The following is a 22,611-nucleotide window of genomic DNA, read 5'->3' as shown; positions in this document are numbered from 1 at the left end:
GAATGCCCTCAATAGTTGAGTGAGTATATAATTGTGGTACAGGAACACAGCAGGTTATTACAAGAGTAGTGCAACAAGTAAATTACAACTACATACAAAGCCCATACACCTTAATTACAGCTCTATACAAAAATTCAAACTGAAAAAAAAAATCCATCAAAGCAACCACAGTGTGAATCCATTACATAAAACCCCAAACAGGGCTCAAAAATATTGTTTGGGTATTCTTGTTGAGAAATATCAGGGAGAGAAAGAACACACTTGAGAGTACACACACATGCATGCATACATACACATTTATATATGTGCGTGCACACACACACATACACCTTTAGAACTCATATTTAAACCATACCTAAGACAGTTAGGGCTGTCCTTACATGATATATGATTCCCTTGGGGAGAGAGAACTAATGAAAAAGATATTTTATATCAATATTGACATGTGATAGATGCCAGGAGAGAGAGGGTCAGTTTCCTTTAATGGTCAGTACCCTTAATAGGTCAACCACGCTCCAAGGCAGGCTTGTTATCAAAAGTAGTTGAACAACACAGACTGAACCCAACGGGAGAAGGAACACGGATGGAGAGGGTACATCTGTGAGGAGTTGCGGGAAGAGAAACGGAGAAGATGAACAAATACATTGTATGAAACCCCCAAGGAAATAGTAGAAGTATTATTTAAAAGTTAATGATTGATAATAGCTTTCTACACTAGGCAATGCCTTCACTCTCAGCATTTTATTTAACAAAACAAAGGTAGCTATTATTTAGTATTGTGTCTATTGTTTTAGTGTTACTGTGTATGTATGTGGTATATGCGTACATTGTATGTGCAAGTGTGAAAGCATGGGGATGCACAGAGGCTAGAGAAGGACCTTAGGTAGTTTGTTCCTATCAATTTTCAATGTACTCCATCGAGACAGGGTGTCTAGTTAAATCTCTAGGGAGGCTGCCAGTCAGCAAGCCCAACCCTCCTCCCATCTCTGCCCCAACCACCAGTAGCGCTGGGGATATAGGAGTGTGCAGGTCCTCATTCTTGTAAGGAAACATTTGAACCCAATGAACCATTTCCCCAGCATCAGTATCCATGTGTTACAGCTAGAACAGTCTGGAGGGTTAGTTTGCTGGGCTTCTCTGTGGTTCAACTAAGGGACTCTATGGCTTCTCTTGTGGAGGGGACAGTTCCAGTCCACAGGGCTTTCCTTCACACAGGAGCCCCAGCCTCCTTTGTGGTTCCTTTGCAGTCCAGTTCTCAGCTTGGAGAGTTTTTCAGTCCTTGTGCTGAGGGGCACTGGTCATGGATCCCAGTGTGAAGTCATGGTCAAAACCGTTGTGTTAAGTCTTTGCTGGTCTGAGAGGCCCCCAGTAAGATTCAGACTATTGGTCAGTGGTGTTTTTCTCTGCCACGAGCAGATGGTAGCGTGCACACCTTACCCTGAGTAGCTGTCGCAGTGTGGTGCGAAGTCTCCTCCCTCTGTGCCTCTTCCCAGAGCCCTGCAAGAGTAACGACCATCCTGTGGTCTGGGCTCATCCAGGAATGAAGCCTGATGATCTGCTTCCGGCCTGAACTTGCACCTTACCCTTTCCTAGGCTAGGAACATGGGCATGCGGATGTGGATGCGGAGAAAAGGAATTCTCTGGAAAATAAGATCAAGGAAATGATGGGATAGCAAGAAGAGGGATGAAACAAAGACCTTGACTATTTAGGGGTGTCACCATAGCACAGTGGAAAGAGGGAAAGGAGCTGAGCCAGGAGAAGCAGAGAGACAATGAGAAAAAGAACTCTCTCCCGGGACGGGGTTTCATCTCCAGTTTCTAGGAAATAGGGACCTCAAGCATATTTGTGACGTGGGTACTGAACATACTGTCCTGTTAATAGCACTGATTTTTAAGGCACTGTCACCGTTATTGTGATTAGACTCCATAGCTTTTCTTCTTGGTTCTTTTGAATATGGGACAAAGATGATCCAGGACTATGTTGTTGACTGATGGTTGGAAGGTGCTAGAAAAAACAGAGAAATCAGTTTGATATTTTTTATTTTTAATTAATTAATTAATTTATTTATTAAAGATTTCTGCCTCCTCCCCACCACCACCTCCCATTTCCCTCCCCGTCCCCTACTCAAGTCTCCCTCCCTCGTCAGCTCGAAGAGCAATCAGGGTTCCCTGCCCTGTGGGAAGTCCAAGGACCACCCACCTCCATCCTGGTCTAGTAAGGTGAGCATCCAAACTGCCTAGGCTCCCACAAAGCCAGTACGTGCAGTAGGATCAAAAACCCATTGCCATTGTTCTTGAGTTCTCAGTAGTCCTCATTGTCCGCTATGTTCAGCGAGTCCGGTTTTATCCCATGCTTTTTCACACCCAGGCCAGCTGGCCTTGGTGAGTTCCCGATAGAACATCCCCATTGTCTCAGTGTGTGGGTGCACCCCTCGCGGTCCTGAGTTTCTTGCTCGTGCTCTCTCTCCTTCTGCTCCTGATTTGGACCTTGAGATTTCAGTCCGGTGCTCCAATGTGGGTCTCTGTCTCTGTCTCCTTTCATCACCTGATGAAGTTTAATATTCAGGAGGATGCTTATATGTTTTTCTTTGGGTTCACCTTCTTATTTAGCTTCTCTAGGATTACGAATTCTAGGCTCAATGTCCTTTATTTATGGCTAGAAACCAAATATGAGTGAGTACATCCCATGTTCTTCTTTTTGGGTCTGGCTTACCTCACTCAGGATAGTGTTTTCTATTTCCGTCCATTTGCATGCAAAATTCAAGAAGTCATTATTTTTTACTGCTGAGTAGTACTCTAATATGTATATATTCCATACTTTCTTCATCCATTCTTCCATTGAAGGGCATCTAGGTTGTTTCCAGGTTCTGGCTATTACGAACAATGCTGCTATGAACATAGTTGAGCATATACTTTTGTTGTATGATAGGGCATCTCTTGGGTATATTCCCAAGAGTGGTATTGCTGGGTCCAGAGGTAGGTTGATCCCGAATTTCCTGAGAAACCGCCACACTGCAAGAACTCAAGAAACTAGACCGTAAAAGGCTAATCAACCCAATTATAAAATGGGGCACTGAGATGAACAGAGAATTCTCAACAGAAGTTCAAATGGCCAAAAGACACTTAAGGTCATGCTCAACTTCCTTAGCGATCAGGGAAATGCAAATCAAGACAACTTTAAGATACCATCTTACATCTGTTAGAATGGCTAAAATAAAAAACCCCAATGATAGCCTTTGCTGGAGAGGTTGTGGAGAAAGGGGTACACTCATCCACTGCTTGTGGGAATGCAAACTTGTGCAACCACTTTGGAAATCAGTTTGATATTATCACTAAGAGCAAGGATTAGGAATGTGACTGGTTATTTAAGATGAAGGGAGGCAGGAACACACACTCACTCACATACGCATTCGCTCATACACACATACTCACACAGACAGACAGACAGACATAGATACAGACACATATAGACACACAGAAACACACAGAGAGACAGACAGACAGACAGACAGACACATGCACACATTTGATTGGAATGGGTAAGAGCTAGCTATATTAGAAAAAAATTGCTCCCAAAACAGAAAATTAGAGGAACATATTTAGTAATCCGACCTGCAGGTGTTTTATGTGGGCCACTACTTTATTAGCCATTTTTAATCTGTTGTCTTCTGTATTAGCTCCCATTACTGTGACAAATGCCTAAGATTATCAGGACAAAACATTGGTAATAGTGAGGAGCTGAGGGTTATCCGGGCTCAGTTTTAAGGGTGATTTGGGCTTGTGGTGGCTCATCATGGAGGAGATAGGCTGCAGAACAAAGCTGAGCACCTCGTAGCTGGGCGAGAGGAGAGTGAGTGAGAAAGAGGAGAGAAGAGAAAGGAGAGGAAAGGAGAACAATGAGAGAAGAGGGAGGAGGGGAATGACACTGGGGTCCCACAGTCCCCTTCAAGGGCACAACTCCAAAGACTTAAATTCCTCCATAAGGCCCCTGTTAGACTACCCACTGAGCATCAGCCCCTTCCTGTGTTATTTGTTTGCTTTCCACTGAACATGTCAGTGCCTTTGTCAGGAATGCATTCGTCACAGTGATTTGGTATCTCATCCAGCCCATTTCTTAGCATCTCTTCATGCCAAGCCCATGTTTGCTCCCACAAGGGCGCGTCCTTCACCTTCCACCAGAGCACTTTGACAAACACTGGTGGTCACTTGCTAATCTCCACAGCTCGGAGAAACTAAGGTCTGTATTTGTTTCTAGGTAGTTCAAGTTCCAAACTTGCATTCTGTGGCCTGCGGTCTGCGTGCAGGATAAAGTGTAGAGAGATTCGGGAGAATTCCTATTTAAGATTCCACTTTAAAAGCCACAGCAGATTATAGAACCCTCCAGCAGAGCTGGGGTCCCCCGTGCCTTGGTTCCCCAGACGCTGTCTTTGTGCCAATTTTGAGTAGTGCTGCAGACTTTGTCAGCACAGGGCCTGAGAGTTAGAAGGGAATTTTGGCATCCGTTCCTTTCAGTTGCCAGCTCCTGAGTCCACGCTGTGGCAGCCCGAACATGGACTTTGAAGTCTGGATGGCTTGATTCCCAATTCTGGCTCTGGAGCTATGGGACCAGGAACACGCATTGCCATCCCTGAGCCCTAAACTTCCTCCTGTTACAAAATGAGGGTGACCGAGGGGAGGTAAAACTGATGACCTGACAATATCCAGCACATAGTAGGCTCTCAGCAATATTAATTTTGGTACCCAGTGTTCTTCTGTCTCAATTCTGAGGCAACTTACAAATAAGGCTCTCCTAAGGAGTAGCCCAGAGAAGACAGATGTTAAAGGCAGGTGCAGAATTCTGTTCAAGATTTTATAACCTTTATTTCTAGATTCTGTGCCAGAGAAGGAAACCTCAGCTCTTCCACTGGAAAGGAGAAAGAATTTTAACCACTTTCTGCCTAATGCGCAGTAAAGTGGGATAGTGCATGACTTGATTAAAAGCTGTGGAATATTTTCCCGTCTGCAAATGAGTGACAATTAAATAGAAACCGCGTTTAGCAATTTCATTACCTGGTTAGGTAACATGCCCCCAAACAGCGTGCCTTAGTAATTACTGTACACTTCCCTTAAATACCCCATTTGCTGATTGTCTTATAACCGGATGATACACATCCATAATTTTATATTTATGGATAAGTGCTCTTTCCTGACAACTTGAACATCTAAATTATGCAACACAAAATCAGATAATTGCAGAGAAACATTTGTCGTCTGGCTTGTGAGATCTCCGGTAAACAGTGTGATTACATGGTGTCTGGAGGTGGGGTCCTGATGTTTGTCAGCTGTCTCTCCATCAGCTTGCTCTTAAAAGTGAAACTCCATTGTAAAGAATGGGTTTCACCCTTGACAACTCTCATCAGATTCCCACGTCCTTGCTTTTGTTATCCAGTGTCCTTTGAGCCATGGGTGCAGACAAGCTTAACCAAGGCAGGTACTTTAACAGAAGTTATTCCTCAGTTTGTATCTGCCTTGCTTGCCGGTCACTCGGGTCTGGCCACTGACTGAACGCTACACCTCAGGTAGTAGTGATTGGCTCAGGGCATGGTTATGTGATCATAGAGAGTTCCTGTTCCCCTCTGGAGTTGAGATAGGTACTGTGGGAAAGACACTCTTGCTTGTAGGTGGAAAAGAAGGGAGACTGTGGAGTTGGAGGGGGCTGGCCGCTGCCATTTTTTTCTTGTTGTATATTAGTTTCTTGCTTACTTTGATGTGATCAAATACGTTGCAGGAAGCAATTTAAGGGAGGGAGGATGTGTTCAGGATTATAATTTGAGGGGATACACTTCATCACTGCAGGGAAGATGTGGCAACAGGGGGAGGAGCCTGGTGGGTCATATTGCATCTGCATTAGGAAGCAGAGACAGTGGGGCAGGGACAGAAGGCCTTAAAGCCTCCCTCTAGACAAGCTCCACCTTTTAAAGGTCCCACAGCCTTCCCAAGCAATGCCACCAGCTGGGGACCAAGTGTTCAAACACATGAGCCTGGAGGAAAGACTTCCTATTCAAACCATAGTGCCTGCCATGCAGAAAAAGAGAGGGTCCATTACAGTTGGGTTCCCAGCATGTGCTGATAAAAGACATTGCTTCCTTAGCTGAGATTAAAAGTATGAAGTCAAGGAAAGAAAAGGGAGGAGATAAATTGATGGAGGAGGATTGAAGGGAGGGGGAAGAGGAAGTCAGTGTTGGTAGTGTTAAGTAAGACTCAAGGTTAAGACAGGACACCATCCTCACTTCTCCTCTTTCAGTTTAGGCAGAATGCTAATGACACAGGCAGGGTGAGAGTGGGGTGGGCTGGAGGAAGGAGAGAGAGGGGGAAGAGAGTGGGGAAAGCTCTGGAGAAAGACAATGGGGACAGATTCTCCACAGGGCTTTAACAACACTTTAGCTTTAGCCCAGTGCATTATTCGTTCTCTAGGGGAATGGGATGAATGTGTGTGTGTGTGTGCGCGAGCGTGCACATGTGTGTGTGTGTGTGTATGCATGTGTGTGCATGCCTATGTATATGCATGTATGTATGCGTGTGTTGTATGTATGCATGTTTGTGCATGTATGTCTGTGTGGGTGTGTATGAATTTATTAAGACTGCTGTTAAAATAGCAACAGTAGCTGAACCACACCTAAGAGGCTGAGAACCCAGTAGTTTCTTGGTCCTCCAGACTGGGTGCCTCTGCATTTGGAGAAAGCCCTGTAGTAACTGTCTGGCATTAGGGAAGCCAGCAGCACTGTAGTTGCTCAGGCTATAAAGCTGATTGTCCCAGCAGTCTTCAGTTTAGCTCCAAAAACCAGGACAGTTCCTGGGGAGCCACCTAAGTCCATGGTCAGAGCCTGCAAAAGCTTGATTTGATGTCAGTGAAGGACTCAGCAACAGCAGCAGCAGCCATAGCAACAGGGTAAATCAACTTGGCAGCCAGAGGAAAAGCCAAGCCCGCAAAAGGCTAGTAGTCTTCCTTCTGCTGTGCTCTCTACCAGGAAGTGATGCCCAGAATAGAGGTGGGCCTTCCTGAATCAATTAACTGAGGATTTTTTTTTTCAGGAATGGCTCCATAGTCCAGAGAATATAATTTGTGAAAAATTGACATTAAAACAAACCACAATGCCCAGTGAGATCCATCTGGGACTTGTGACCTCCAGAACTATGTGACAATACATGTATGTCTTTCATGCTACAGGAACATGAAACGAATATACTGACTGTGCCTTTGAAAAAAATGAAGGTACTGTGATTTGCATCTAAATATCTCTTAAAGCTTGTGTGTTGAAGGCTTGGTCCCCAGATCCTGACTCTTGGGACTTGTAGGGGATGGAGCTAGTGGGAAGAAGTTAGGTCACTAGAGGTGCATCTTTGAGGTGGACAGTGTCAGTGACCACCATCACTTTCTTTCTTCACCGTGTCTTCCACTCTTCCCTCCCTCTTCCATCTCTCCCTTTTCTCCTTCTCTCATCTTCCTTGAGTCTACTTTTTTCTCCTCTCCTCTGCTCTCTGTCTCTCGTGCTATCCCTCCCTCTCCCTTCTCTGTCTTTCTCTCATTCCCTTCCCAGTTACCATAATATGAAGAACGTTGTTTCACCATTTGCTCCCCATCTTGATACTCCCCCCTTCTCCACTGGCCCCTGAACAGTGGATCCAACCAGCCACAGACCCAGACATTTGCAGCTATGAAATAAAAGAACTCATTACTTCTCCTAAGTTTGTTATCTCTGGTACACCATCACAGTGGCAGAAAGCAAACATGGAACCCATGGGACCATTTATTCCTGTAGCTGTGATTCCCTTTGAGGTGATGGGTGTGGGTTTTCTAAAGAAGTGATGCCTCTAGCATTGGATGGTGTGGGAGAGGTATCTGTGGTGTGGTTGGGAACAGCTTGTCTGAGCCAGAAGATGGTGTCTTGTAAAGTTCTGTAGGTGGTAGAGGGAAGATGTTCTGTACTGGCTATGGAGGGTGGCATGTATTTAGAGAAGAGGGAGAGTCTTTGTGGTTGGAGTGAGGTCAGTTAAGAAGGGAACTTTGGTGTGGGAAGTCCTTCTGTACATGTGTTCCTTTGATTGGTTAATGAATAAACCCTGCTTGGGCCAATGACAGGGCAGAATAGAGCAAGGTGGGAATTCCAAGCAGAGATAGAAGAGAAAAGAAGGCAGAGTCAGAGAGATGCCATGTAGCTGCCAAAGGAGACAGACAACCCAGAAGCTTACCAGTAATCTATGAGCTTTGTGGTAAAATACAAAATAATAGGGTTAATTTAAGATATAAGAATTAGTTAAGAAATTGGCTCACCAACATGGGTTGATTATGTCCACATAAAACCTGAGAGAGCTTAAGAAGGAATTCTAGACACAAAAGAACAGAGTTTAGCACAGCTTCTTGGTAGTGGCATTTTCTTTTTCAGATGGGCTCTGTTTGCTGGTGGTGAGCAGGGAAGCCACAGCTCCTTTAATAGAAGACTTCCTGACTCATCATTTGCAACGAAGGCTGTGTGACTTCTTTAGGGGAGGAAGTCCTGGGTTGTACTAGTTGCATGAACAGCTCTGGTTCTTTCAAGAGGCCAAGCACTTAAATGGAGTCTGTGAGCAGCATGTTTCAAATTGCTTAATGGTGACATAGACCCACTGCATTCATGGAGCTGGGGTGGTATGCATGGCTCACAGAGGCAGTGAACATACCTCTGCCATGTTGGACTGTGTGGAGATAACAGGCAGGACTACAGAGTTGGTCCTAGTTACACCTGCTTAGCATATAAAAAAGTGTTCCTGGTCAGAAAATAATTACAGAATCACATGCAATAAAGATAAATTCAGATGGAAAAGGCCTCTAAATGGGTCACAGTGTTGGATAAAGGTATATAGGCTTGGGAGAGAGAAGAAAAACAGTATAGACAGTGATAATAAGAGAGTAAGACAGTCATAGGTTAAAGGAGTAAAAATAATAAAATAAATATTAAACTTGTAGAAAAAGTAATAGAGTAAGAAAAATAAGCCACATAAAGATGGAATGTATACAGAGAGTATGAATTATGTATATTATTGTGTTTTCTTTGAATTTTTTGACTGTGAATGAGCTAAGTACAGAGACATTTCATTGTACAGGCTGCTAAGCTAAACCAACATATATAATTTAAAGGTATCTTGACTTCAAAATTCACGTCTAAGGATATATTGCTTTGGAAAAGAGGTTCTGCTTTTGTTTCCACAAAAGATAAGAACCTGTGGGTTCCTTCCAGGTTAGTATGGTTTGGTCAAACAAGACCACCTGAAGCAATGGCCCAGATGGTCCAAAATCCAAGACAGCTTCAGGACTGTTGGCTGAGATGGACCTACCACACATGATATCCCATGTAAGACCCGACTAACAGTGCCCCCAATCAGGAGGAATTAGTCTAGACAACAATACCCAAATGCCCTAAATGATTGTTTATAAATGTTTGTTTACATTTAAAGGGGGGATATGCTATAGAGATGAATACTTTGCATTGGTATGGATTTTGGCTTATTGATACAAATTTAAGGTCAATTTTGTTGTATGTATTTCTGATCTTGTTTATTGTGTTCATGCAGCTCATTTAAAAATGTAATATATAGTTAAAAATACAGACTAATAGATAGTCATCTATAATAGTTAAGCTTGTAATTTAGTTAATTAGGTTTTCTAGATGTACAGAGACATGTTTCAAATGGATAGGTGTAGGGGAATGTGGTACGGTAATGGTGTTGGGATATTCTGACTTATTGGGAAGCCAGGATATACTTAGAACTGCAATAAAACAGCTCTGGAGGGGAGGGGTAAAGACACAATAGGACAGCTCTGGGGGGGGTAGAGCCACAGTAGGACAGTTCCGGGGGTGTAGAGCTGCAATAGGGCAGCTCTGGAGGCTGGAGCGGCAATGGGACAGCCCAGCCCTAGAGAGAAAAGTGTCCTGACTATTAGGAAGCCAGGCTACCTGAAGCTGGGGTGTGGTGGGGGATGTTCTCCCCACAAGATGTAGGGATCCTGCTCTTCTCCTGGAGAGGTGCTACAGCTGAGTTCTGCTCTGTTTCCTTATGGGAGTGTCCTAGCAGAGCTGTCTCTTCTCCAGCCCAAGATGTTTCTTCTGCTAACACTCTACTATAGGGAAGCCCCACCCCGCCCCGCCCTGCGGAAATGTAGCCATCTCCTCCAGTTCCTGTAAAAAGTTGTTACCAGCCCTCCTCACTGGCCTTGCTCAGTCCCCTTAAGGAGCATCCTAGCAAAGGTTCTTCTGTTCTGCTGTACCTTGCTGAGGCCCTCTAGGGAACATCTCTGCAAGGTTTTTCAGTTCAGTCCCCTAAGGGATGTCCCAGCCAGGTTCTTCTGCTCTGCACACTCAGTGAATTAAGGCCATCACCCAAGACTCTTTTGAGAAAGAGATTTATTTGGGAAGGAGTAATTTAGGAGAGTGGCTGCCTCTGCTAGGGAGGGAATTAAAAGCAGCTTTTTTTAAAAAAAAGATTTATTTATTTAATTAAAAAAGAATTAAAAAAAGATTTATTTATTTATTATGTGTACAGGATTTCTTCCATGTGTGCTAAAAGCAGCTTTTAACTGAAGGGGTGGAGAAGCTTATATAGGACTTCTTAGGGGTGGAGTCTTCCCAGGGAAATGGGGGATTGGTTAGTTTTTCCCTGCTCAGGGACAGAGATGGCTCTGACTTCATGGACAGACTGTGTTTCTTTCACTGGTCCTTTTTAGCTTTTTGACTCCAATCTTAGGATCAGGGCATGTGTCTTTCACTGGCTCTGATTCTAGGAACAAAGTGTGTTTCTTTGACACTAGTTTCAGAACTAGGGCACTTGTCTTTAGTCCTGAGTTCAGGGATAAAGATGATTCTTTCCTGGCTCAGGCCTCAAATACAGGGTGTGTTTCTTTTTTTGGCTCTGGGTTCAGAGTCAGTGATTGGTTGTTTTCCTGCTCCAGTTGTCCCTTTTACCCTACAATAGGTATTCTTCAATTCAAAGACTAACAGAATATGAAATCAAAACGTTTTAAAAACTTAAGACTTTTCATGACAATGAGACACATCTGCTCCTGGCAGCACCAATCTGTTTCAAGAGGACAATGGGCATTGAAGAGGCTCCTTATGGTATTTGTTATCCATTTGTGCAAGAAACTACTCTTGCCTAGACTGCTTGATGTTATGCTGTATGAACTGAACATGCAAGACCCACACAAAAATGACTGCTGAAGCTGCCTAAAAGTGAGACGGTCCTTCGGTGTTCCTGCTTCATAAAAGAGCTGCCAGACATTTTGCAGGACACAGAAGAAAGCATCTGAAAAACTTTGTCATTACAAAGCAAAACAGACCTTCAAATTTCCTGCTTCATGGGAAAGCCTGACAGATACTATGGGCCTCTAGGTTGAAGATGGATGACCCAGTGTTACACAAGAACTTTGGGTGACTGTCCAGGCAGTGAGATGTTTCTGTCAATTCTAGAGTTTTGGAAGTTGCTTGCAATACACTTTCTGTTAACTTAGGTAATACTATATCCTTCTGGGGTCTTTGATGGAGTTGAAGAAAAGATAGTTATAATTACAATTTTCCTTAGTTATGATAAAAGATCAAGTAGATATAAATATTGTAACTGTAATTCTTGCTTGCTACCTGTTTTGTTATATGTAATTTTACTATGTTAAAGTTAAAACTTTCCTTTTTATTTGAACAAAAAAGGGGAAATGGTGTGGGAAGCCCTTATGTATATGTGTTGCTTTTTTTGGTTAACAAGTAAAGAAACTTCTTGGGCCTATAACAGGGCAGAACAGAGAAAGGAAGGAATTTGAAGCAGAGACAGAGGAGAAAAGAAAGTGGGGCCAGAGAGATACCATGTAGCTATTGAAGGAGACAGACACCCTGGAACCTTACTGATAAACCATGAGTCTTGTGGTAAAATATAAAATAATAGGAATGAGTTAATTTAAGATGTAAGAGTTAATTAATAAGAAGCCTGAGCTAATAGGCTGAGCAGTGTTTTAATTAATACAGTTTTGTGTGATTATTTTGGGTCTGTGCAGCCAGGAAATGAACAAACAGCCTCCACCTACAAAACTTGACCACGATTTCTATAGCATCATGACAAGAGATGAAGAGAACTAGGTTTAGAGCAGAATAGAAAGAGCAATGCCAAGTCTAAGACACTTATCTGGGTCCATACGTTTTCTGCATAGGCACTCAGCTATGCAGAGAATTCATATATAAGAGAGAGAAGGCACAACATCATTGGAGGTATCATTTCTCACCCTTGGTGAATGGGAGCTCAGGGTGTGATGAGTTTGGTGAGGAGAACAGTTGCTTGACTGTCTGTAAGGGTTATACAACAGCTTTTGAGCACTGTGTGGCATTGTGTCCACCAGCTAGGATGCTTGCTGGATGATCATAAGGCCAGTCAAAGGGCTAGAGGGACCAGTACTCTGTGGCTCTCTCTTCACTTGTCAGAAGAGCTAGGAAGAATCCATAAGCTGAATTCACTGGAGGAACTAACAGGTATTCTGACCAGAGTTTCCTGGGATGGAGGAGAAGAAACTGTTCAGTGAGGGGGTGGAGTCCTCTGATGGAGCTTTAAACTTGGCAAATGCTGTGCTCCTTCCCTGCAGGGCAGGGGTGGCCTTGAGAAAGTCACATCATCTCTCAGAATTTCTGTTCGCTGTGCAGAGCTGACACTTTCACTGCAGTGGGCGCTCCAGGGGCAGATTCTGGAGAGGACATTTCAAAGGTAGTATTTTAAGATTCAACACTTGCTGGGTGGTGAAGGACACAGGATTGGGCTGCAAAGAGCTGAACTTTTGAGCAAGAGCAGCAAAGACCTTAGCCAATCACAATATCATCAGCCACCTGGATGTGGAGTGACCTGGATCCTCCCCCATTGGATGGGTAAGAGCTGTGCCAATTATTGGCTGCATATTGCCCTAGGGTGGAAAGTGACCTTTTGCAAGGCAGTTCTTTCCTGCCTAGGGATGGAATTCCTGGGGAGGAATTGTGACTGAGCTGGTAGGTAGCACTACTCCTGGCATCTGAGGGGATCAAATGCTTCAGTCCCTGCGAGGAGATCTGCAAGCACACCGTGACATCCAGCAAGCACACCGTGGCATCCAGCACAAAGATGGACCTTAGGGGAGTTAGGAGCATTAAAGCTGGAAGAGTGTGCCAAGTGACTGACAGGGACCTTGACACATGCCACCCTCCCAGCCAATGGTTGTTGATGATATTATTATTATCATAGCAGTTCTGTTGTCAGTACAAGGGTAGCGAGCAATTTCCAAGCAGCCTTAAGATCTAGGAAATTCAGAGGGAAGCATAATCCTCAGAGAGTTCAGTGGCCTCAGAGAAGCCTGTAATCTCAGAGGCGCTGACAGGAGATCTGGGTCCTGAAAAAGCTGTCAAGATTGCAAACAGAGGGACTGGTGTTGTTTTTGAAGAGAAAAACCAGAAGGAAGTGGAAGTTTCTACAAAGCCATTTGTTCACTTGAACAGAGCCTGCTTTACAGTTCTCTAGGGCCAAGGACATGGCAATAAACCTCAGGATGTACTCTTGTGCTCCTTGAGGCAGTTTCAGTCAGCAGTCCGCAGTCTGCGTTCTCACCAGACGGGATACTGATGTGACCTGGCTAATTACTTACAGCATCACTTCTGGAGTGTGGATGTAAACAGGACACTCTAAAGAGCCTCCCCTGCTCTGCCTCTTGGCAGGCATTTTCCTCCATGCTGGGTCCCCTTTATCTCTTCATGGAAATAAAAAACGATAGGTCAGGAGAATACGTAGTTGGATACAACAAGTTCTGTGTGATCTGTTGGGAGTTTGTCCCCAAAACATACGTCCTGGGGGTTCCAAGAAACCTGGCTCAGAGGACACACTTGTCATAGGCGGGGATCTAAAGGCCATGGTCAACCTCAAGATGATACTTTAGTATTCCAAGACTTTATCTGGGGACTGTTACATAATAGAATTGTACACTATAATATTTATGTATTAGATGAATGAATGAATTGATAAAAAAATTAGTTCTTACCCAGAAGATATGGAATGCCTCAGATTCGTCCTTTTGATCTTTATGGCACAGAAGAGTGTATTGCTAAGAGCAGAGATTTGACTCACCTGCTTATCTTGAGACACTACACTCCCTCTGAGTCCTGGGACCCTTGGGAGGTTGTGTTGCTAGGTGATTCCTCGCAGGTCATGTTCTATCATGATGGAGAGATACTGTGCAGTATTCTTACCTGTTTTGGGGCCTTTGCATGTACTAACTCCCTGCCTGGTCAGTAGATGATAGCTCAGATGCTTGTCCTTGACATATTACAACAGATTGATGGCCTGTCAGCTCTTTTTGGTTTCCAGACAATGACAGGGGCAGGGATTCAGGGTGGGAGTCCTCCGGACACTAAACATCCTTAGCCTGTGCCTTGGGCAGGCAAATATGTCAGACACTTAATGTCTTAGACACAGCCTTCACATTATGAAGGGCAGGAGTTGGTAGATAAAGCTTGGCTTCTTTTCCCGTGGCGGGGGGGGGGGCAATTCTTAGGTGTGTCCCGGTGTTTAGATGTTCCTTCTGAATGGAGCCTGGCTTGCCTCTGGCTGTCTACGCATCAGTGCACCCCTGGGTTGGCTTTCTTCTTTCCCCACATACCTGTTCGCTTCTTCTGTGGAACAAGCCAAGTTCTTCCATAGAAAGGCCTTCAGCACAGTAGGCTCTCTCTCAGGCTGTGCCATTCATTCATTTGTAGTTGATAGGTTACCACTGTGACAAAAATGCCTGACCCAGACAGCACTGGGGAGGGAGGGTTTGCTTTGCTCATGGTTTTATCCATTGTCATGAGAAAGCTGCCGTGGAATAGAGCAGTTCTCTCTCTCTCAATATATATATATATATATATATATATATATATATATATATATATATATATATATATATTCCACAGTGCTCGCTTGCCTCAGATTCTGAAATGCTCTATTGACATTCTTGTTATGGAGGCTCCACAATTGGTCAGCTGGGTGTGTGAGAGCCATCTAAGCTCATCCACTCTTAGAACTTTGGGAGTCCTGAAGGTCTACTCTTCAAAGCCACATGCCTGGATTGTGTCTTACCTCAGGACTGCCATGTGTTGGCCAGGAGCTCATCAAGTATGCCTGGCTGGATGGCCAGCAAGCCCCAGGGCTCTGCCTGTCTCTGTCTCCCTAAATGCTGTATTACTCACTCAGCATACCTGGCTTTTCCCATGGGTTCTGAAAATTGCCGCCAGGTCTTGATGTTTACAAGGCAAGAGGGGCTACCACATCAGCCTTAATCTATTACTGTTACCCTTGTAGTAAGTCTATAAGACGGAATAAACAGTCACCAGGGGGACTCATGACTGGATTCAATGCTAGAACTTGCCTGGCACTCCCAGCTTTCCAATACCTGTAACTCTCCTTGAATGCTTGCTATATGGCACCTTTCACACACCATCCCACTTACCTCAGTGGGGTCCAAGCCCTGCTGTTGTCCTTATTGGGCAGACCTAACCACCCAACATCGCTTGTGTAAGCTGTGCATTCTTAACTTATTTCTCAGTGTTCTTGAGAAGGGGTTTTATCAGCTTCCACCAATGCCAACAGGCACCATGAGTCCGGGAGGCACTCTTGGGATCTGGGAAGGCCCATTGCTCACAAGCCTTGTGGATAGGCTAACTTGGATGTTATTTATGTCCAGCCATCAGTGGCCCTTTAATTATGAATGTATTACTTGCTCGTCTTATTTTTCAAGGCCACAAAACTGTTCACTTAAGGTAGCTCATGCTCAGCCCATCTTCACAGATAAACATAAATAAATCATAGCACTTTCCCATGAATTATGCATTGAATACACATCTGTAAAACTTCCCCATCAGTGGTAGGACTTTGAACATATGGGATTTTAATTGGACACTAAATCAATTTTCATATCTCTGTTGATGGAATTTTAAAATTGATTCCTAGCTTTATTTAAAATGTCGGTCCTTGTTACATGATAAAAAAAAAAACCCTCGACCCCTCTGATTCTGACACTCCCTGCTTGTTTTCTTGTTGAATAATTCAAACCTTAACCCAGGATACCTTTGATAGCGAGATTAGTGTGGCTAGTAGTAATTGAGTCGCAGAACATGCAATTCGAGCAGCACCCAGAAGCAAAAGGCAGAAAATGATTGAATTACTGAGGAAATTCACATATGGTAATAGCGCGGGGCGGGGGTGCGGTGCTCTAGAGTCCAGAGTGGAATAGACTGGAAGAACAGCATGGAGGGAGAGAAGAAGAACAATGTGACGTTATGCATTCTTTCTTTCCCAGATCATTTAACCTGTATTCTTCTTCTGCATGGTTGTTTCCCTATGCCACCAACACCATGCAAGGATCAGCCCTGGGTGTTGGCTCTGGCTTCTGAGCAATTGATCTCTTCCATATGGTAAGGGCTTCCTGGACAAGTGTGTAAATCTGGAGCTACTCCTTCCTTGTGTTCAGCAGCTTGTGTGTGAGCTAGACAGTGTAAGGAGAAAAGGCTTACTTGGCTCACAGTTTCAGTGACTTGGTCCTCAGTGACTCAATTCTACTGTGTCTGGCTTTGTTGTGAGGCGAGCATCATGGTAGAGAGGGTAGGTGGAGCAGAGCTGCTCAACTCCTGGTGGTTAGGAATAAAGAAAGAGAGATACTGATGAGGAGGAGGGAAGACAGACCCCTGGAGTCTTCAATACACCCTTCAAAGACTCACTGACATAATTCCTCCACTTAGACTCCACTCCCTTGATTTCTGCCATTTCTTCACAGCCCATTAAGCTATGAATCCATAAATGGATGAATCCATGTGTTAAGTTGGGAGCGTAGACCCCAGCCCCTCCCATCTATTCCAGCCCCCAGGCCTGAGAGTTGTATTGGTTTGAACTCCAAATCCCACAGAGTATTTAAGTGAACTCCCAAAAGAGGAACACAACCCATGGTCGCATTCGCAGCCTCCTGGTTCCCCCTCAGGGCCACCCAAGAGTGCAGGACTCCCATTAACCTGGATATTTTTAAATTTGGCTTGTTTCAATTTGGCTTGATTGGGAATTTGCATTGGCAAAGAGCTTGTGTTAGGAAAAAAATTCACTTGTTAGATGGCAGCCACTAAGATCCAGTTACATCCCAAAGGGCTGAGGTTTACTGTATTGAGACCTGGGGTTATTTTCCTGGGGTGTGGGTGGCAGCATTTAAGATCCAATCCATAACAATGGCAATATGACTACTGCTTAATGGGATGTTGATATGTTGGAAGTTTCCTGGTTAACTGCTACAGTTCCTCAGTGGTCTGTGGTAAAAACAAGATTATATATCCTGTGAGGAAATGAGCTCTACCACAGTGAGTGTAATCAAAAAAGAACCCACGATAACTCTCCTGGGATGCCACCAAGTGAACTTGGAAGTTCCTGTGAGTGTGTAAATGGAGAAGCTTTTCAGATCAAAGAATGTGCGAAGCCATAGCACGAAGGTGTTTATCTGCTAGCGGAGGAGTGAGTCCCCAACCACAGGCTCTCACCTTCAGAGCAGAAATAAAGTTCTGTTGTTAGCCATTCAGTGCATGGACTCCCTGGGGGAATACACTACTACAAAGGTTCTTACAGGAATTCAGTGTGCTCAAGGCCATAGGCGCCATGTGCGGTTCCATGCCTTCTCTGGACACTAAGTATACAAGTGTTCCCCTCGGCTGGGAGCACCTTCATGATTCCTTGCTTATCCCCCAGTGTCCCAGGGCACAGTCAGCACTCTAGTAATGTTTATTAAGCTTTGTTGCAAACATAGCAAGGCGTCATAGTCAACACCCAGCACACAAGGGCTCCAGCCTCCATTTCTGTTGTCCCCTTTGAGCTCAATCAGATGTCTTTTAGGAAGAGGAAATTGTGGAGGAAAGTTTCTTGGTCAACAATAAGCCCAGCCGGTGTGGCCAAGAGTCTCAAAGAAACCTTCTGTAGATGAGGAAAATGAGGCTCCAAAAGTCTGATCTAGGTTTTACCCTCAGTTAGGATGCGCTGATGCTTGGGGTCACACCTGAACTGAGCCGATCTTAAAACTGTCATGCTAAGCCACTTGTCAAGGGTATAGATGCTCTTAACTTTTGTACTGTGGGGCCACATGGCAATAAACCCATGGTAACTTGAAGGAGTCTTGAGTCAGGAATACACTGTATACCCCCAACCTCCTGGACACCATAACTGAGCCGCACAGGACACTGTGGTGTCGGTTGCTGCTCTCTCATCACCGAGCTGTCTCGGTGCTGTGATTGGCTGAGGCTGTGCGGCATCACGAGGCAGACACTGTCCTGCATCTTTTTTTTTTTTTTTTGTAAATATCAAAATGCAAAGTATTGTTTCTGCTGGATTCATATTGATTTCATGCCATCATAAAACAGAACCATGGTAAGTTGGGAACTGCAGGCACTTGACTAAATTCAATGATTGACAGCAACAATAATAGGCTACAGGCAAGGGCTGGGTAGCATGCTGTATTGTCTATAGCCATTTTTCCTCAATGATCTCATAGTTAGGTACTACCATTCCTTTGTCTCTACAAGGCACAGAGGAACCGATATTGCAACTAATAAATGGAATTGGGCTGTGGACCTGAGATGCCTGCCTTTAACAACTGAGCATTTTTGGTAATTGCTGGACACACTCCACTGGTCACACTCTGTGCTGGAGCACAACAACCCCAGCACGGTAACGTTGTCTCTAGCATGCCAGGGTGGGGGAGAGCATTGCTGGAGGCACGCAGTGGATGAGAGAGGCAAAGGCAGACCTCTCAGCGACTTGGGATCCTGGGTCTCTTTGTTCCTATCACTTTATCTTAGCCTTCCCTGACCTCAGGGATGCTTCCAGGTGGCCTGAAGGACTTCTAACACTAATTGGTAGAATTTTCCCCAAAAGAATGAACAACAATCAAGCATTCTCTGGGGAACTAGCCTTGGTATGGACTCAATTCTTACTTTCTCATTATTTTGATTCTGCGTTTCTGTAAATTGAAGACTCAGGAGCGCGAGGATTAGGCAATTTTCCTGCCTCCTGTAATGCACTTTCTCTGAATTGGTTCTATCAAGACAATTATTTGAAGCCTTTGGATCGCTCCCGCAGGCAAGCCCGAGAAGTCAGATGGCACATCTTCATATGCAGACAGGTTTTGGGATTCTTTCATCTTCCTTGGCTTTGCAAGCACCTAAAGGGAAGGCAGGGAAAATGGGAAATTGCTGCAGAGCTAAAGTCTGGCCCTCCCTGCTGTGCAAATCTCTTGTGTGGAAACATTGCACCCTGGGGTCTGGCTAGGGCTCAGTTAGTAGAGTAATTGTCCAATGAGAACAAAGCCCTGGGCTTTTTGCCCTAGCACCGGATATAGGGCTTGCTAATGCAACCTTGCAATCCTGGCAAGGAGGAGCTGGAGGCAGGAGGGTTAAAAGTTCAAGGTCATCCTTGGCTACAAGGTGAATTCAAGTCTACCCACCCAGGTCATTGTGAGCTTCATGAGATCCTGCCTCAAAAACAAAGCAAAATAAAAGAAAATCAAACAAAATAAAATAGAGACACAAAATGTATGTTCCTCTGAATTGTGAGCCAAACTAAATTCTTCCTTCTTTGAAAAAAAAAATCAACCAAAGAGAAAGGAGATAAAGAGTGCCCTAATCCTTCCCCATGATTTCCTGGACCTTTCTGTGGTGCTCACAGGGTGCTCTGCAGGGGGCATTATCACTTGCATTCATTTAAAAAGACTTCCTTTATCTTATTTTGTTTGTGTTGTGTGTGTGTCTGTGTGGGGTGCCTCAGGTGTGGTGTGTGGTGCCTTCAGAGACCAAAAGAGGTCTTCGGATCCTTTGGAGCTGGAGTTGTAATCCGTTTGTCATGGATGTCAGGAACTGAACTCAGGTCGTTTGTAAAAGCCGCTAGCCCTTCAGCCTGCTATCATGTGCCATCATAGTTGAGGAAACAGGCTCACAGAGGTGAAATTTGATGTCTCAGTTTTGAACTGGGGAACCATGCACCAGAAGGGTTGCATATTGTTCCCAAGGAGAGAGCTCTAAAGTGGCTAGGTAGAATGTCAGGGCGAGTGTGTGTTTCCTGCTCCCACTCTGCTCTGTGAGCCATGCTGCCTCTCTCTGCTTTCTGTCTGCTGTGAGGTGAAGAGCTTTGCCCTGGTACACGCCCGTGATGCCCTGCCTCACCACAGGCTCACAGTCACAGAGCAAGGCCGCCAAGGATTGAAGCCTCTGAAATGGTAAACTAAAAGAAGTCTTTCTCTGTGACAGTGGGAACACGTCTGGCTGGCAGAGGAGACATTGATTGATTATAATCCAGGCCACCCACAACAGATTAGATGGTCTGCTGTATGGTTTCTCATCCCTTCTTCCACCGAAATGTTTCAATAATCGTGTGGTTAGTCACTGTCACCATCGCTCCCTCTTCCCAGTGAGGATACCAGAGCTCCAGGTCCTTTAGGAGGCCAATGCTCGTCTCATTTTGTTGCTGGGGCAAGCACTGTAACCAAAAGCAACTTAGAGAAGAATGGGTTTATTTAAATTACAGGTTCTAATTCGTCACTGAAGGGAGTCAGGGCAGGCACTCAAACAGCAACTTTCAAGTTCCCTCAGGCAGGCATGCTTGCGGATTTTGTCCAGCATTACCTCTAAGGAACCATGGAGAACGCTGCTCGCTGGCCCACTGACAGGCTTATTTCTAGCTACCTTTCTCATACAGTGCAAGCCCACCTCCGAGGAGTATACAAACCATAGCAAACTGGCACTGGGCCCTCCTTAGCAAATACAATTAAGACTCCCACCCCCACACAAGCCAGGCCAAGCTGATCCAGGTAATTCCTCAATTAGATTCCCTTCTTAACTAACTCTAGGCTGTATCGAGTTGGCAGTTAAAGTGATCCAGGAAAGGCCTCTGGGGAGGTCCCCACAGTGCTGAAGTTCACAGTTTAAGAGCTCAGAAGGGCTGGACTGAAATGTATCCTCTTCATTCAACCATGGATCCTTACATCACATACCCATCTGCTCTGGGCCGCAGTGACCTCATAGCTCAAATGGCCATGATGGTGCTTATTTCCCAGGGTAAGAGCAAGAAAAAACTGAGATAGACCACACTAAATCTTTCACTTATCACCTGCATATGGTAAAGAGATCATAAAACATCAGCAATTGCTATTTTTATACTTTGAATGGCTCATGTTTTATAATAATATATGCATTTGAAAAATCACTGCTATTTGTCCATCAATAGAAAGGCAAGGAAAATCTACTGCTCTGGACCTTAGCCTCCCTACTTGCAAAATGTTAACAAGAGCAAAAATGGTGTAACTTGTGAGGGTTATATGCATTTAAATAAAAGTAAAGCATTATATTGGTCAGCACACTAATGAACTTTGGTAGCTGTTCAATGTTTAACTGCCATTATTTTTTTATATTTTTACCTTTTCAGTACTTGCTTTTGCCATTTATATGTATGTGTGTATGTCTATGTGGGTGAATGTCACATGTGAGTGTAGTGCCTGTAGAGGCCACAAGAGGCATCAGACCACTTGAATCTAGGTACAGGCAGTTGTAAGTCACCCCACATAGATACTAGAATGCAAAATTAGGTCCTCTGCAAGAGGACCACTGAACCACCTCTTCAGCCCCTTCTCCTGTCCTTTTTGTGCCAGAATCATCTACTCTCAGGTTTTAGAGAGCACTGAGAAGTCAGTCATCAGTAGTGAGTATCTCCATTCTATGCTCTAGGTGTTGTCTGAAGAGCTAAGACACAGACCACACTGATACCCTAGTAACAATGGCAATGCCCTTTCAATGTCCTTCCTGTAACTGCAACCTTGGCCAGGGCTCACAGAACTGGGGTCAGGGTTACAGGTCTGAGGCCACAGAAGCAAAGACAGGACTAACAAAGCTCTGACCACCTTCCTGCAGTTTCCCAGATATCCCAAGCTCCCAAACCCTCTTTAGAGAATGAACAATCTCTCTGGGGAGCTCTGATAACAAGAGCCAAACCTTAGCATAAACACAGACTGCGCTTATACTGAGTTGCCTGACAGCTGTTTATGGATGACGGTACGTGATTGGGTGAGGATTTGTGTTTCAAGGGCAGGTTTGTGCCAGTGCAATTATTTCTAAAGGACTCTTGAGAATTTGGTCTTTAGAATTGTTCTAAAGGTATTGATAAGGCAGTTTCTCTCTCTCTCTCTCTCTCTCTCTCTCTCTCTCTCTCTCTCTCTCTGGTGCTTATTTCAGTTATTTCAATTCCTGCTCCCTTGAGCCTCTCTTTGACTGGCAGAAGTCCTCAGGGGCTGCTTGGCAGATGGATGCTGGTCCTTATCTGCAAAATGCTGTCAGTCATGTGGTACCTTGGGGCCACCCATGTTCACAAGGGTCTTTCTGCCATCTTTGGGCTCTCAGGTCTGTGACGCTCTAGAGGAAAAATTAAAAAAAAAAAACAAGAAACAGACTGAAACCCTCTTGGTTCTTTGTCTGACATGTGTTCAGAAGCTGTTTGAGTGGTCTCTTCCTCAAAAGGTAGTACAGGAACCAATAATTCATATAGGATGGTGATTTC

This window comes from Chionomys nivalis, chromosome 7 (genome assembly GCF_950005125.1).
Source record: "Chionomys nivalis chromosome 7, mChiNiv1.1, whole genome shotgun sequence".
NCBI lineage: Eukaryota > Metazoa > Chordata > Mammalia > Rodentia > Cricetidae > Chionomys > Chionomys nivalis.
Note: the sequence above shows the minus strand (reverse complement) of the source record.